Source organism: Cornus florida, unplaced genomic scaffold (assembly GCF_030987335.1).
Source record: "Cornus florida cultivar Cherokee Brave unplaced genomic scaffold, ASM3098733v1 CherokeeBrave_3.0.0_Hap2_Chr09, whole genome shotgun sequence".
NCBI lineage: Eukaryota > Viridiplantae > Streptophyta > Magnoliopsida > Cornales > Cornaceae > Cornus > Cornus florida.
In genome coordinates, this window is record NW_026775579.1 from 64,436,153 (window position 1) to 64,452,900 (window position 16,748).

Below are 16,748 nucleotides of genomic sequence, written 5' to 3' on the forward strand. Positions count from 1 at the left end.
AAATAGGAATAAAAATGCTATGAAAAGTATACTTCGTATTTTTTTATGCTTTCCCCTTAATATTTACTGTAATATGTTAATATTGTTAACTTGTTACTGTGTATATGTATTACTTAAAGAAACGTGAAGAGTGTGTTGGGTCCACTGCCTAATATCATGGGGATGTAAAGAAAAAAAAAGGCCAAAAAAAAAAAAAGAAAAAGAAAAAGTATGACGATAATATGTGGTGAATTAATTATTTATGCACCAATTAATTTATTTCAATATTTTATGCACCAATTGATTTATTAAATATTTTATTATGCATTAACAAAAAAAACTCAATTAATTCATAAAAGAAAATTAATAATTATTGTCTAATTAAATTTTCTTTAAAAAACCTCATAATAAATAGATAAATAAGTAATTCAAAATCAATTCAAAATTAAGTCCAACCGAAAATTGAAAAAACATTGAAACCCTACTCAAAAAAATATATTAAGAATGAACCAAAAATAAAAAATAATAAAATTGAAAAAAAAATAACATATAAAAAATCTTCAGCAATAAATTCAATTCAAAATTAAGTACAACCGAAAATCAAAAAGCATTGAAACCCGACTCAAAATAATATATGAAGAATAAAAACTGCAGAAAAAAATTACAATCCAAAATAAACTTACAAAAAGTAAAATAAAAAATAAAAACTAAAGAAAAAAGAATAATGATACTTGTGAAAAATAAAAAGTAAAGAAAAATAAATGACAATAATGACTCAAAATAATAATAAATTATGAATGAACAAAAAAAAAAATAATAAAATAAAAGAAAAAAAATCATAATTCAAAGTAAACTTACCAAATCAACTACTTCTAAACATCAATTAGAAAGAGAAAAATTAAATAAAACAAACCAACTACTTCTAAACATCAATTAGAAAGTGAAAAATAAAAATAAAACAAGAGAAAAAAATACTAATAATGCTTCTAAAAAGGAAAAGTAAAAAAAATAAATAAATAATAATCCAACCTTCTCAATACAACAAAAAACTTACAAAGAGTAAAACAAAAATAAAAACTAAAGAAAAAAGAAAAACGATACTTCTTAAAAATGAAAAAAAAAAAAAAAAACCAATAATGACTCAAAATAATAATAAATTAAGAATGAACCAAAAATAATAAAATAAAAAAAAATGAAGAAAAAAATCAACAACTTCTAAACATTTATTAGAAACATCAATTAGAAAGAGAAAATAAAAATTAAACAAATCAACTACTTCTAAACATCAATTAGAAATAAAAAAATAAAAATAAAACAAAAATAAAATAACATAATAATAATGCTTATAAAAAGAAAAAGCAAAGAAAAAATTTACTAGACCAATTATAAAGAGAAAAGAAAAAATATGCACACCACAAGCCTGATCTAATATATATATATAGGTTATATGTGATAGAATTTTATAGAAAATAAAATAAGTAATTTGTGGTAAAGTGTTACAGAAAATAAAATAGGTAATTTGTGCTAAAGTTTTATAGAAATTATTTTATTTTCTTTGAATATATCCTTCTCTAATAAAAATTATTTTTATCAATTAATAAATATTTTTTTATACTAATAAATAAATACTGAAATACTATAAAACTATTTTATTTTCTTTGAATATATCATTCTCTAGATCTCTTTTTATTAATTAATAAATATTTTTTTATATTAATAAATAAATACTGAAACACTGAAACTCTTTATATATTTAATAATAAATATAAATAGAGATATAGATATATACATACACACAAATATATATGTGTGTAAAGAGATGGGAATTTGGAAGTAATTAATTAACCAGGAAGATCGAGACGGAAGATGTGAGCGTTGTCAGTTTCACGCCAGTCGACTTGCGCAATAGCCAAAACAGACGTTGGATCGGGAGATGATCGGTCACCTACCGACCGAACCCAATTGGAGCCGACGTAAAAAGGGTTCCATTTATCAGAAGAGAAAGGTGACCACCTACCACCACCAGCAGCTTCTCCGGGCCGACCTCCTTCGAACCATGGTCCCACCAGAGCCATAGCTGTTTGTCACGGGCTTAGAGTTTCAGCACCACTCTAGCTACTCCCGTGCGGCACCAAGACGTTGCTTCTACTCTCGCAAGTACTTGGTCAGCCTAACTCCCGCGCACACCTTAGCCAACACACTCCCCTCGTGCGCTTACTAGTGTTATAGTGGCCCTCGCCCCCTCCTCACTTGGCTTGCACACTCACACATACTAAGGCACTTAAGTTGGTAAGGAAAGAACACTTCTATTACTTCAAAGAATATTTTGTACAAGGCTAGCACTCAAACTCTTTACAAGGCTCTCAAGACTCACTCTAGGACTTGTTGGTTACAAAATGAAGTCCTACTCCTATTTCTAGGCATTCACATCCCTAATGGATGGCTAGGATGCATTCTAACCAATGGTGGAGATTGATTCTCTAGAATCTTCTTCCACCTTCTACACATCTCCATACATATCTACAACATTCTAGAACCCTCCATACTACTCCACACAATTCTGGAGAATTCTAGAACCTTCCACACACTTCTAGAATATACTACACGTGTCTAGAATCTTCCACAGAACTCTAGACTACTCCGGAAAACTCTAAAAACTCCACTTGCCATGCAGTTGCCATGCAGCGTCCTCCTCAGCGTCTGCGTGTCGCCTGCGTGGCACAACGTCCATAGGCGGGGCGTGACATTCTCCCTCACCCATTTCCGTGACGCCCTCGTCACGGTTTCTTCAGCTGACCCAGCTTCTCGCAGGTCATCAGCACTTGCGCATATGTCCTTGGCCCAAACGTACGAGCGCCCTTTGGGAGATGTAAAGTCCTCACGAGCTCCATCGTGTTGACTGCCACCTCTGGACTCTCCTTCCTGCCCACGAGCGGCACCATGCATGCGGCCTTGCCTTCCTCGCCTCCAAGTATCATCAACGCACCAAGGCATGGTAGTCGCGCGGCGTTGTTCCTGTCCATGAACTCCAGCCCCAGCACCATGTCGTGGTCGTTCATCTCCGCAACTTGGAAGTCAGCCTTGCCCTTCCATCCTTGCATGCATAGCAACACCTCTTTGCACACTCTACTCACGCGTGCCTCCTCGGAGTTAACGGCCTTGATCCAGCCCTCCGTCTTGCGCATCTCCAAGCCAAGTCGTTGCGCCTCCTCCGGGGTAATGAAGTTGTGTGTAGCGCCCGTGTCTACCAACGCTTGCACGGCTTTGCCACCAACCTGCGCATCCACATAGCGCAGCCCAGCTACCTTCTTTGCCTTGCCCTTCTTCTTGGTGTCATGCGCCCTGCTACTCAGCATCTGCATAACCCCCATGCACCTATCTTCATCGCTGCTCGCATCGTCCACCCTGCCCTTGCCCTTATCCTTCACAAGGACGCTCATGGTCTTCTTGTTAGGGCAGTGTCGCAATATGTGCTGCCCTTCGCACAAGTAGCACTTCAGCTCCCACTTACCTTTATCGCGGCACTCCCATTTGCCACTAGCCTTGGACCTCTCTCCATGGTCCTTACCCTTATCATGGCGTGGGCGTCTCTCCTCATCGCTGTGCTCATCATCACTGGACTAGGGCGAGCCCCGTTTCTTGAAGCGCTGGTCTCCCCCACATTTGCCGTGGTCCCTCCTGGGAGACGTGGCCTTCTTGTCATCGTACCTAAAGTCTTCAAGGCGCTCCGCTATAGCCATTGCGGATGCCAAGTCTCTAGGCTCCTTCCTCCTCAGCTTCGTGGCCACCCAAGACTGCAACCCATCAATGAACAAGCACACGCGTTGCCGCTCTGGCATCTCTGGGATCTCCAGCATCAAGTTGGAGTACTCCTTCACATACTCCCTTAGCTGCCCTTCTGCTTCAGGCGCCTTAGGTTGATCATGGCGAGGTCCTCAACGCACTCGGGATAGAACTGCCTCTTGAGCTGCCTCTTGAACTCCTCCCATGTGTCAACTGCTCTTGCGCCTCTACCGGTGAAGCGCTGCCTCCACTATAGAGCGGCAGTGTCCGTGAGGTACATAGTGCCTGTCTGCACCTTCTCCTCATCATCCTCGATCTCCATGCACTCGAAGTACCGCTCCATGTGCCAGAAGAAGTTGTCAATCTGGCGCGCATTCCTTGCCCCATCGTACTCCTTGGGCTCCGGTGCCTTCTTCTTCCTTGGCTTCACCACGACCTCACGCGCCTGGGAGAACTCCTTCTTGCACTCGGCAATCTCCATGCGCAAGTCGTCTACCTGATCATACAAGTCATTTTCCTTCTCTCGCGCCTTGTTGGCAATGCCGTCAATCAGCTCGTAGAGTTCCGCCATCTTTCTCTCGAGCCTGTTAAACTTGGTCTCCGTGTAGACCAAGTGTGTGGCAAGCTTCTCCTCTAAGCTCTGCTCCAAAATGTGGACTTGGTGGTCTCCTCTGCTAGCCATGTCTACTCCAACAAAGCTCCCTTGACGAACCTGCTCTGATACCAACTGTCACGGGCTTAGAGTTTCAGCACCACTCTAGCTGCTCCCGTACGGCACTAAGACGTTGTTTCTACTCTTGCAAGTACTTGGTCAGCCTAACTCCCGTGCACACCTTAGCCAACACACTCCCCTCGTGCGCTTACTAGTGTTGTAGTGGCCCTCGCCCTCTCCTTACTTGGCTTGCACACTCACACACACTAAGGCACTTAAGTTGGCAAGGAAAGAACACTTCTATTACTTCAAAGAATATTTTGTACAAGGCTAGCACTCAAACTCTCTACAAGGCACTCAAGACTCACTCTAGGATTTGTTGGTTACAAAATGAAGTCCTATTCCTATTTATAGGCATTCGCATCCCTAATGGATGGCTATGATGCATTCTTACCAATGGTGGAGATTGATTCTCTGGAATCTTCTTCCACCTTCTATACATCTCCATACATATCTACAACATTCTAGAACCCTCCATACTACTCCACACAATTCTGGAGAATTCTAGAACCTTCCACACACTTCTAGAATATACTACACATATCTAGAATCTTCCATAGAACTCTAGACTACTCCGGAAGACTCTAGAAACTCCACTTGCCATGCAGCGTCCTCCTCAGCGTCTGCGTGTCGCCTGCGTGGAACAACCTCCATAGGCGGGGCGTGACATTCTCCCCCACCCATTTCCGTGACGCCCTCGTCACAGTTTCTTCAGCTGACCCAGCCTCTCGCAGGTCATCAGCACTTGCGCATATGTCCTTGGCCCAAACGTACGAGCGCCCTTTGGGAGATGTAAAGTCCTCACGAGCTCCATCGTGTTGACTGCCACCTCTGGACTCTCCTTCCTGCCCACGAGCGGCACCATGCATGTGGCCTTGCCTTCCTCGCCTCCAAGTATCATCAACGCACCAAGGCATGGTAGTGGCGCGGCGTTGTTCCTGTCCATGAACTCCAGCCCCAGCACCATGTCGTGGTCGTCCATCTCCGTAACCTGGAAGTCAGCCTTGCCCTTCCATCCTTGCATGCATAGCTCCACCTCCTTGCACACTCTACTCACGCGTGCCTCCTCGGAGTTAACGGCCTTGATCCAGCCCTCCGTCTTGCGCATCTCCAAGCCAAGTCGTTGCGCCTCCTCTGGGGTAATGAAGTTGTGTGTAGCGCCCGTGTCTACCAACGCTTGCACGGCTTTGCCACCAACCTGCGCATCCACGTAGCACACCCCAGCTACCTTATTTGCCTTGCCCTTCTTCTTGGTGTCATGCGCCATGCTACTCAGCATCTGCATAGCCCCTATGCACCTATCTTCATCGCTGCTCGCATCGTCCACCCTGCCCTTGCCCTTATCCTTCACAAGGGCGCTCATGGTCTTCTTGTTGGGGCAGTGTCGCAATATGTGCGGCCCTTCGCACAAGTAGCACTTCGGCTCCCACTTACCCTTATCGCGGCGCTCCCATTTGCCACTAGCCTTGGACCTCTCTCCATGGTCCTTGCCCTTATCATGGCGTGGGCGTCTCTCCTCATCGCTGTGCTCATCATCACTGGACTTGGGCGAGCCCCGTTTCTTGAAGCGCTGGTCTCCCCCACATTTGCCGTGGTCCCTCCTGGGAGACGTGGCCTTCTTGTCATTGCGCCTAAAGTCTTCAAGGCGCTCCGCTATAGCCATTACGGATGCTAAGTCTCTAGGCTCCCTCCTCTTCAGCTCCGTGGCCACCCAAGACTGCAACCCATCAATGAACAAGTACACGCGTTGCCGCTCTGGCATCTCTGGGATCTCCAGCATCAAGTTGGAGTACTCCTTCACATACTCCTTTATGCTGCCCTTCTGCTTTAGGCGCCTTAGGTTGATCATGGCGAGGTCCTCAACGCACTCGGGATAGAACTGCCTCTTGAGCTGCCTCTTGAACTCCTCCCATGTGTCAACTGCTCTTGCGCCTCTACCGGTGAAGCGCTGCCTCCACCATAGAGCGGCAGTGTCCGTGAGGTACATAGTGCCTGTCTGCACCTTCTCCTCATCATCCTCGATCTCCATGAACTCGAAGTACCGCTCCATGTGCTAGAAGAAGTTGTCAATCTGGCGCGCATTCCTTGCCCCATCGTACTCTTTGGGCTCCGGTGCCTTCTTCTTCCTTGGCTTCACCACGACCTCACGCGCCTGGGAGAACTCCTTCTTGCACTCGGCAATCTCCATGCGCAAGTCATCTACTTGATCATACAAGTCCCTTTCCTTCTCTCGCGCTTTGTTGGCAATGCCGTCAATCAGCTCGTAGAGTTCCGCCATCTTTCTCTCGAGCCTGTTAAACTTGGTCTCCGTGTAGACCAAGTGTGTGGCAAGCTTCTCCTCCAAGCTCTGCTCCAAAACGTGGACTTGGTGGTCTCCTCTGTTAGCCATGTCTACTCCAACAAAGCTCCCTTGACGAACCTGCTCTGATACCAACTGTCACGGGCTTAGAGTTTCAGCACCACTCTAGCTGCTCCCGTGCGGCACCAAGACGTTGCTTCTACTCTCGCAAGTATTTGGTCAGCCTAACTCCCGTGCACACCTTAGCCAACACACTCCCCTCGTGCGCTTACTAGTGTTGTAGTGGCCCTCGCCCTCTCCTCACTTGGCTTGCACACTCACACACACTAAGGCACTTAAGTTGGCAAGGAAAGAACACTTCTATTACTTCAAAGAATATTTTGTACAAGGCTAGCACTCAAACTCTCTACAAGGCTCTCAAGACTCACTCTAGGACTTGTTGGTTACAAAATGAAGTCCTACTCCTATTTATAGGCATTCCCATCCCTAATGGATGGCTAGGATGCATTCTAACCAATGGTGGAGATTGATTCTCTAGAATCTTCTTCCACCTTCTACACATCTCCATACATATCTACAACATTCTAGAACTGTAATACCCCTGATTTTGTAAGGGTTATAATTGGAATTTTAATATTTATTTTATTGTTTTCATTATTTATTTTAAATATTTTTGGTATTTATATGGCTAGGTGCTTAATTGTTTTATTTATTTATTTATTTGTTTCCATTTGATTTAAATTTAAATTTTGTATTTGAAGTTGCCTTATTGGATTAATTATTCTATTTAGTTTGATTGTGTTTTATTTTTCTGTGATTGCGTTAGGTTCGGTTTAAATGTTGTGTGATTTTATTTATGGAGTTAAAGGAGCTAATTAGGTTTAAATTATTAATGAATTAAATTGTAATGTTAATTAGGGTTTGAGTTTGGTACATCTCACGCCGACTAGAATTAAGTTTTCCATCGTGGATTAGGATTTGGGTTTAAGGTTTCTTGGGGCTTATATATATATATATTGCTATGGTCTTCAAAGGGTGGAAACCTTATACACGTACAATATAATGGAGAGAGAACAGAGAGGGAATAGAGAGAGATGGTGAGGAAAACAGAGGAGGAGACGAGGGTTTTGGCTAAGAATTAAGGCTGAACCAAGGAGAGGAGGAAGGGATGCTGCTCATGGGTTGAACCTAGGGCAACAATGGAGTGGATGATAGTCAAGAGGTCACCGGAAAGTCTGGACAGAGGACGGCAAACTAAAGTTACAGAGGCAAGTTCTATTCTGTCTCTCTCCCTTTGGCTTGTGTTCTGTGCATTCATAGCTGTTCTCTAGGATATTAAACGGATCATGCATGCTTAGTATATGATAAATTAATTATCTATAGGGGTTGAAATTAAACTGAAATCATTTTATTTTTAAGTTTGGTTTCACTATTAAATCTGTACGCATGCTAAATCGGTAGCACGTTTAATCTCTGTATTTGTTTGCAACCATTGAATGTAAAATAGGGGAGTGCTACTGGGGTTATATAAAACTCATGGGGTCAGTTTTATCCTATTTAATTATGTGTTGCAATTTAATCTGTTTCAGTTTGTGCTTATTGAGTTTCAGTGTTAGTCTTTAAGCATATTCTATTTGGTAAGTGTTCTAAGATTTTTCAATGATGCCCAGTAGTGTAACTAATGTTTAAGATGTTACTGGATACTCCTAGAACCCTTAGAATCAGTTTTATAAATCAACTGAATGGTAGAAATATGCCAGAGATGAAGCAGAGGGTCGGTGCCGGAGTAAAAAGGGGAACGGAGCTCTCAAATAAGGTGAGAGCCGGCTCCAGGAAGTTGGGAGCCGGCTCCCCCTTCATTGAGCCAGCTCCAAGAGTATAGGAGCCGGCTCCAAAGTGTTTTGGAGCCTGCTCAACTTGTCTAGAGCCGGCTCCACTTTTCTCCGACGTTCTGTGGTTAGTTTTAAGGCACTGTTTGATATTTTTGCACTGTTTGAGTTCAAATTAGACTTTCTGAACTGTGTTGAGTTAGGGAAAGGTTTTTAAAAATTAATTCATGAAGTTTTTAAGCCTTAGGGTGCATTAATTTAACTAAATGCTAATGTTTTAAACCGTAGGAAAAGCTAAGGCAAGTCGCAGGCAGTTTACGGATTTAGTGGATCGAAAGGATTTAACTGTGCAAACTGTGTCTAAAAAATTAAAAAGAGTTGGAACATGGATTCCAAACATTATACCATGCTATCTTTAATAAATTAAGGTCTTAGTACTCATGAGTTTAACCGTAGAAAAGTATATAACAGTACAGGCGGTTAACGGATGGAATGAGCTTAATTGCTTAAGTAAACTTTAGCAATTTAACGAAATATTATTATAATTATAAATCTTAATTTTTGGTGGCATGTTAGGACCATTTAATTAACAAGTTTGGTCTATGTATAGTTTGGACATTATTGGTTAAGATATTAAATTCTTTTCTGCAATACATGGATGTAAGATTTGAATTACAATTGCTGTAATATTAAGCATTACACTGCAATTATTTGGGTAGGATTTGGATTTAAATTACTGAACCAGTACTTAGGCTTTATAAATCTAATTCAATGCTTGGCCTGGAATTAATTGAGGAATTATATTAATATTTTCTGTCAATTAACGGGATGGATGCTGGATTTTAACTTAATGAGTTAGTAAACTTTGTCTCGTTTAATTACATGGATAGATTTGTTTTTGGATATTAATTACTGAACTATTATTAATAATCTGTAATTGTTACATGATCGTGGATTTAATTGCTGAATTATTATATGTTCTGTCAATTACATGGATATGGAGGATTGTATGAACCGGTATGGGACGGTGTCATACTAGGTTTGGACAGCACCAGTTGCTAAAGTCCTACCTATACTGGAATAAGGGTTCGGATGATTAAAACAGAATCCACCCTAAATACTTAAGTCTGTGCAGTTGAATAAGCTGAACGACTTACTGAATTTCTTATGGATGAATGTGAATGGATTTTAAATATATCATTATGTTACCGTGACAAGAGCATTAGTCTTAAAGTCAACGGTTAGGGTGCATGTATCACCTAGAATGGATAGGGGTTTAATTAAAACAATAAATCCTAATTTTATGTCGTGTCATGGCAACGAATCAGTTGAGCGGCACTACATTGGTTTGGATGGGAATTCATATATATAAATTATGGTACCGCGATTTAAGCTTGAGTCTCATAGTCGACAGTTAGGGTGCGTATATGCAGTAGGATGCGTAGCTAGCTATGTTGGTTGAGGTATACCCTGTTAGGCTTAGGTAGTCATGCCCACTCAGGTGCGTATTGTATGTTACCTTCTATTCAGGTTGAGACCCTAAGCATAGTTGGTGAGAGTCCTGTAGTGTGGATATATATTTATCTATTTACAGACTATATAGATATATTTGAGACGTCTAGGATGTATCTGCGTATCGGGTCTCTGTTTGGATTGTAGTTAGGATAGAACTTGTTCGTGGGCCTGACCCACTATTATTTTTCAGGTAACGGACGGTTCCAGGTCTTAGAGTTTGTTCGTGCCGAGCAGAGATGACTACTCATTCTACCGACGATGTAGGGGGTTCTTCATGGTTTAGCAGTGGACTTCTTTTTAGTTGTTCGCTTTCCAGTATTGGCTTTTGATTAGGGGTCCACCAGATGGATTCTCGAGTTGTATTATAATTGGAGAAGTTGGATGTAACAGACTAGTTCTTATTTATAAGATTTATTCTAAAGTTTTCAATAAAGGATTTGCATTTAGTTTCTTTCCAGCGAATTTTTATTTACTCATGTTTATCTTAATTATATTCTGTGTTCGATTATTACTAATTTGTTTGATATCCTCGGGTAATCGGGCGTGGGCCTGGCCAACCCGCATCCGGAAATCTGTGGGTATCACAAGAACCCTCCATACTACTCCACACAATTCTGGAGAATTCTAGAACCTTCCACACACTTCTAGAATATACTACACATATCAAGAATCTTCCACAGAACTCTAGACTACTCCGGAAGACTCTAGAAACTCCACTTGCCATGCAGCGTCCTCCTCAGCGTCTGCGTGTCGCCTGCGTGGCACAACCTCCATAGGCGGGGCGTGACATTCTCCCCCACCCATTTCCGTGACGCCCTCGTCACAGTTTCTTCAGCTGACCCAGCCTCTCGCAGGTCATCAGCACTTGCGCATATGTCCTTGGCCCAAACGTACGAGCGCCCTTTGGGAGATGTAAAGTCCTCACGAGCTCCATCGTGTTGACTGCCACCTCTGGACTCTCCTTCCTGCCCACGAGCGGCACCATGTATGTGGCCTTGCCTTCCTCGCCTCCAAGTATCATCAATGCACCAAGGCATGGTAGTGGCGCGGCGTTGTTCCTGTCCATGAACTCCAGCCCCAGCACCATGTCGTGGTCGTCCATCTCCGCAACCTGGAAGTCAGCCTTGCCCTTCCATCCTTGCATGCATAGCTCCACCTCCTTCCACACTCTACTCACGCGTGCCTCCTCGGAGTTAACGGCCTTGATCCAGCCCTCCGTCTTGCGCATCTCCAAGCCAAGTCGTTGCGCCTCCTCCTGGGTATTGAAGTTGTGTGTAGCGCCTGTGTCTACCAACGCTTGCACGGCTTTGCCACCAACCTGCGCATCCACATAGCGCACCCCAGCTACCTTCTTTGCCTTGCCCTTCTTCTTGGTGTCATGCGCCATGCTACTCAGCATCTGCATAGCCCCTATGCACCTATCTTCATCGCTGCTCGCATCGTCCACCCTGCCCTTGCCTTTATCCTTCACAAGGGCGCTCATGGTCTTCTTGTTGGGGCAGTGTCGCAATATGTGCGGCCCTTCGCACAAGTAGCACTTCGGCTCCCACTTACCCTTATCGCGGCGCTCCCATTTGCCACTAGCCTTGGACATCTCTCCATGGTCCTTGCCCTTATCATGGCGTGGGCGTCTCTCCTTATCACTGTGCTCATCATCACTGGACTTGGGCGAGCCCCGTTTCTTGAAGCGCTGGTCTCCCCCACATTTGCCGTGGTCCCTCCTGGGAGACGTGGCCTTCTTGTCATCGCGCCTAAAGTCTTCAAGGTGCTCCGCTATAGCCATTGCGGATGCTAAGTCTCTAGGCTCCCTCCTCTTCAGTTCCGTGGCCACCCAAGACTGCAACCCATCAATGAACAAGTACACACGTTGCCGCTCTGGCATCTCTGGGATCTCCAGCATCAAGTTGGAGTACTCCTTCACATACTCCCTTATGCTGCCCTTCTGCTTCAGGCGCCTTAGGTTGATCATGGCGAGGTCCTCAACGCACTCGGGATAAAACTGCCTCTTGAACTCCTCCCATGTGTCAACTGCTCTTGCGCCTCTACCGGTGAAGCGCTGCCTCCACCATAGAGCGGCAGTGTCCGTGAGGTACATAGTGCCTGTCTGCACCTTCTACTCATCATCCTCGATCTCCATGCACTCGAAGTACCACTCCATGTGCCAAAAGAAGTTATCAATCTGGCGCGCATTCCTTGCCCCATCGTACTCCTTGGGCTCTGGCGCCTTCTTCTTCCTTGGCTTCACCACGACCTCGCGCGCCTGGGAGAACTCCTTCTTGCACTCGGCAATCTCTATGCGCAAGTCGTCTACTTGATCATACAAGTCCCTTTCCTTCTCTCGCGCTTTGTTGGCAATGCCGTCAATCAGCTCGTAGAGTTCCGCCATCTTTCTCTCGAGCCTGTTAAACTTGGTCTCCGTGTAGACCAAGTGTGTGGCAAGCTTCTCCTCCAAGCTCTGCCCTAAAACGTGGACTTGGTGGTTTCCTCTGTTAGCCATGTCTACTCCAACAAAGCTCCCTTGACGAACCTGCTCTGATACCAACTGTCACGGGCTTAGAGTTTCAGCACCACTCTAGCTGCTCCCGTGCGGCACCAAGACGTTGCTTCTACTCTCGCAAGTATTTGGTCAGCCTAACTCCCGTGCACACCTTAGCCAACACACTCCCCTCGTGCGCTTACTAGTGTTGTAGTGGCCCTCGCCCTCTCCTCACTTGGCTTGCACACTCACACACACTAAGGCACTTAAGTTGGCAAGGAAAGAACACTTCTATTACTTCAAAGAATATTTTGTACAAGGCTAGCACTCAAACTCTCTACAAGGCTCTCAAGACTCACTCTAGGACTTGTTGGTTACAAAATGAAGTCCTACTCCTATTTATAGGCATTCCCATCCCTAATGGATGGCTAGGATGCATTCTAACCAATGGTGGAGATTGATTCTCTAGAATCTTCTTCCACCTTCTACACATCTCCATACATATCTACAACATTCTAGAACTGTAATACCCCTGATTTTGTAAGGGTTATAATTGGAATTTTAATATTTATTTTATTGTTTTCATTATTTATTTTAAATATTTTTGGTATTTATATGGCTAGGTGCTTAATTGTTTTATTTATTTATTTATTTGTTTCCATTTGATTTAAATTTAAATTTTGTATTTGAAGTTGCCTTATTGGATTAATTATTCTATTTAGTTTGATTGTGTTTTATTTTTCTGTGATTGCGTTAGGTTCGGTTTAAATGCTGTGTGAGTTTATTTATGGAGTTAAAGGAGCTAATTAGGTTTAAATTATTAATGAATTAAATTGTAATGTTAATTAGGGTTTGAGTTTGGTACATCTCACGCCGACTAGAATTAAGTTTTCCATCGTGGATTAGGATTTGGGTTTAAGGTTTCTTGGGGCTTATATATATATATACTGCTATGGTCTTCAAAGTGTAGTGGTAGTATAATGTTAGATGGGAGGACAATCTACTCTTGATGTTTGATGTTCCATGCTTGTGAGTCCAAATGGCATATTCCTCTAATATTGTGTTGCATGTGGATTGTGAGCTGAATGAAGGATTAATGACTTGTTTTGATCTATTGTGCTATCCCCATATTGTCTAGACAATATATGCTCTATTGCTTAGATATATTGTGCTCTTCACATGATGTTTAGACAATACTTGCTTGATTTGTCATCCTTGCCAATTGAATCAACCTAATGCACACACACCCTTATCATATTGCAACACATCCATTACCCTCAATTGATCACTTGTTAGTAGTATAGAAAAGTATTGCTTGGTGGTGATCTCTACACCCCAAGACCTCTCTCTCTTGTTTACCTCATATTATTTTATTTAGTTGAATTCAATTTAGCTTAATCAACCAACCAACCAATTGTGTGATCACTTGACCTACTAATCCTAATTACCATAGTTTCACAATTCGATACACCATCAAATCCCTTGGGACGATCCCTACTCGCCCTATCTATATTTTATATAGAGAAAGGTAGTAGTAGCCTTTTATAAATATAAAACTTGACCACCTCCTAAACACACACAACTCTTCAAGCTTTACTTGGTATCGCGACCTTTGTAAAGGACCGGTCAGTTTTTGGCGCCGTTGCCGGGGATTTTAAATTGGCAACGTCGAATTGTGAAATTCAATTAGGATTAGTACTCTTTTGATCGTGTCTTTACTTTCTTTTTATTTTCTGTTTTTGATTACTTATTAAGTTTGTTCTTCATTAACAAGGTGCATTGAGCAAGGAGCTAGCAAAGAACTTCCAAGCTAAGGAGCAAAGCAAAGCAAAGGAAAAATGCTTAAAATGAAGAGTTGCTAAAAAAAAAAAAAAAAAATTTTTGCTAAGCTAAGCTTTTAAATTTGGAGTTGAAGTGCTAAAGGACTATTGTGAGACCTTCTTACTCAATCTCCTTAGTTAAATCGGGGGCCCACGTGGAGGCATTTATTTGACATACATTGCATTTGAAAATTGTGGTTGTGAAGTTTAATTGCATTGTTGAGAAAGTTGTTTATTCGTGTTGCATTGTGCATGCATGGTCGTCGTTCATTGAGGCCTACTCTTGTCCCTCTTGATTTGCATTTAGAATCCACTATTAGGAATCCAAGGGGAAGAAGAAGTTCACATACAACCAATCTACCAATGGATGCTCTCAATGATGATCATGTTGAAGACCTTGGTCACATAGACCAACAAGGCATCCTTCACCCTAATGTGCAAAATGATAATATGCAAGTTCCATTAGGCATGCCTAGGCCATACATTCATCAACCTCCTCAACAACAAGGCCAAATTCCAATGGGAATTCCAAGGCCAATGTATGTACCACAACCCCCCATCATTAATCAAGCTCAATATAACTAAGGTGTCCATGTTGCACCTCAAGTTGCTAATCCACCACTCGCATTGAGAGATCACTATGTGCCTAATGAGTATAATGCACCCACATGCATTCAATTGCCACCATTTAGAGCACACCATTATGAGATTAAAGCACAAACTATCCAAATGCTACCTAACTTTCATGGACTTCCTAGTGAAGAACCTTACAAGCATTTGGATGAGTTTCTTGAAGTTTGTTCTACCGTTCGATACACGGACATGCCGGAAGAAGTTTTAAGGCTGAAATTTTTTCCATTCACCCTTAAAGATAAGGCGAAGTATTGGTTCAACAACCTTAGGCCTTTTTCTATAACTTCTTGGGCAGAAATGCAACAAGAATTTTTGAAAAAGTACTATCCGGTTTCGAAGACCAATGCTATGAGAACCGCCATTAGGGAATTCACACATGAGGAGGGAGAAACTTTCCACGAGGCATGGGAACGCTTCAATGAATTGCTTAGGAAGTGTCCTCACCATGACATGCCTAAATGACAATTGGTCCAATTCTTCTTTGAAAGCTTATCGGACAATTATAAAGGCATGGTTGATGCTTCAATGGGAGGTTCTTATATAGACCGGCAAGAGGAAGACGTGTGGCGTCTTTATGAGAGCATGAGTGAAAACTCTTTGCATAGAACATTGTCATCTAGGAATGGTATAAATTCTCAAGGTAGGAAGAGTGTTGGCTTACATCAAGTTGACCACTCAAATGATATAACCGCCGAGATGAAGTCTTTATCTCAAAAATTTGATCAATTGATCAATCAAAACTCGGCGAATCAAGTGTCTTCCTTTCTTAATCATTCTCCTAGAGCTCAAAATGAATCATGCATGACTTGTTCTAGTGTTCTTCATTCTACTTCTAATTGTCCTCATGGACAAATTCAAAATGAACCCATTGAGCAAGTTAATGCAACATTTGTGAACCAAGGGAACAATCCTTATGGTAATCATTACAATCCCGGTTGGAGGAATCATCCTAATTTTTCTTGGAAAAACCAAGGGGAGGGCTCAAACTCTTCCCAAGGCGGTTTTCAAGGGAAATACATTCCACCTCCACTTCAAAACCAAGGATCCCAAGGTTCAAGACCATATAACTCACAAGGAAATCAATTTGCTAATTCTTATTTTCCTAACCAATCATATTCTCAAGGAAATTCTAGAGGTTCCGCTTTTGAGGAAAAGGTTTTAAATGCTTTAGGCACTCTAGAAGCAAATACTCAATTGTTGCATTCTCATTCTCAGTCAATTGCCAAGCTAGAAACCCAAGTAGGGCAAATAGCTGAAACACTTAATGCTAGAGAGAAGGGAAAGATGCACGTGAATGCCCCAATCAAACAACAATGTGTTGTAGAAACCAAATCCTCATTGGAAGGGCATAATGTTGAGCATATCAATGCGGTAACAACCTTGAGAAGTGGTAGGGTAGTAGACAATCAAGTTAGAATGCCTAATGAAGAGAGTGAACCGGTACAACCTCAAGTTGTCACCCGTCCCGTTCCACACACTATTCCTCCTTCATTGCATGTGCATGATCTTGAGAATGAGAAGCCCTCAAATTGTGAGTTGAAAGATGATTTTCAAAGAGATTCATTGAAAATAGTGTTGAAAAATGTGTTTGAGAAAAGTTCTTTGAAAAATGTTATTCATGATTCTTCTTTGAAAAGTGATTTGAAATCCAATGAATCGAACAAGTCCAATGCTGAAAATTCTTTGAAAGAAAATGCTGAAA

The 16,748-nt window shown here is 42.2% G+C and overlaps 1 non-coding gene across 1 annotated transcript; it reads right to left on the reverse strand.

The window, feature by feature from the left end:
- Positions 1 to 15,389: 15,389 nt before the first annotated feature.
- LOC132275646 (small nucleolar RNA R71) lies at positions 15,390 to 15,498 on the reverse strand. Its single transcript, XR_009470692.1, has one exon. It is a non-coding gene; the product is annotated as a small nucleolar RNA R71 (small nucleolar RNA).
- Between the last annotated feature and the right edge of the window lie 1,250 nt (positions 15,499 to 16,748).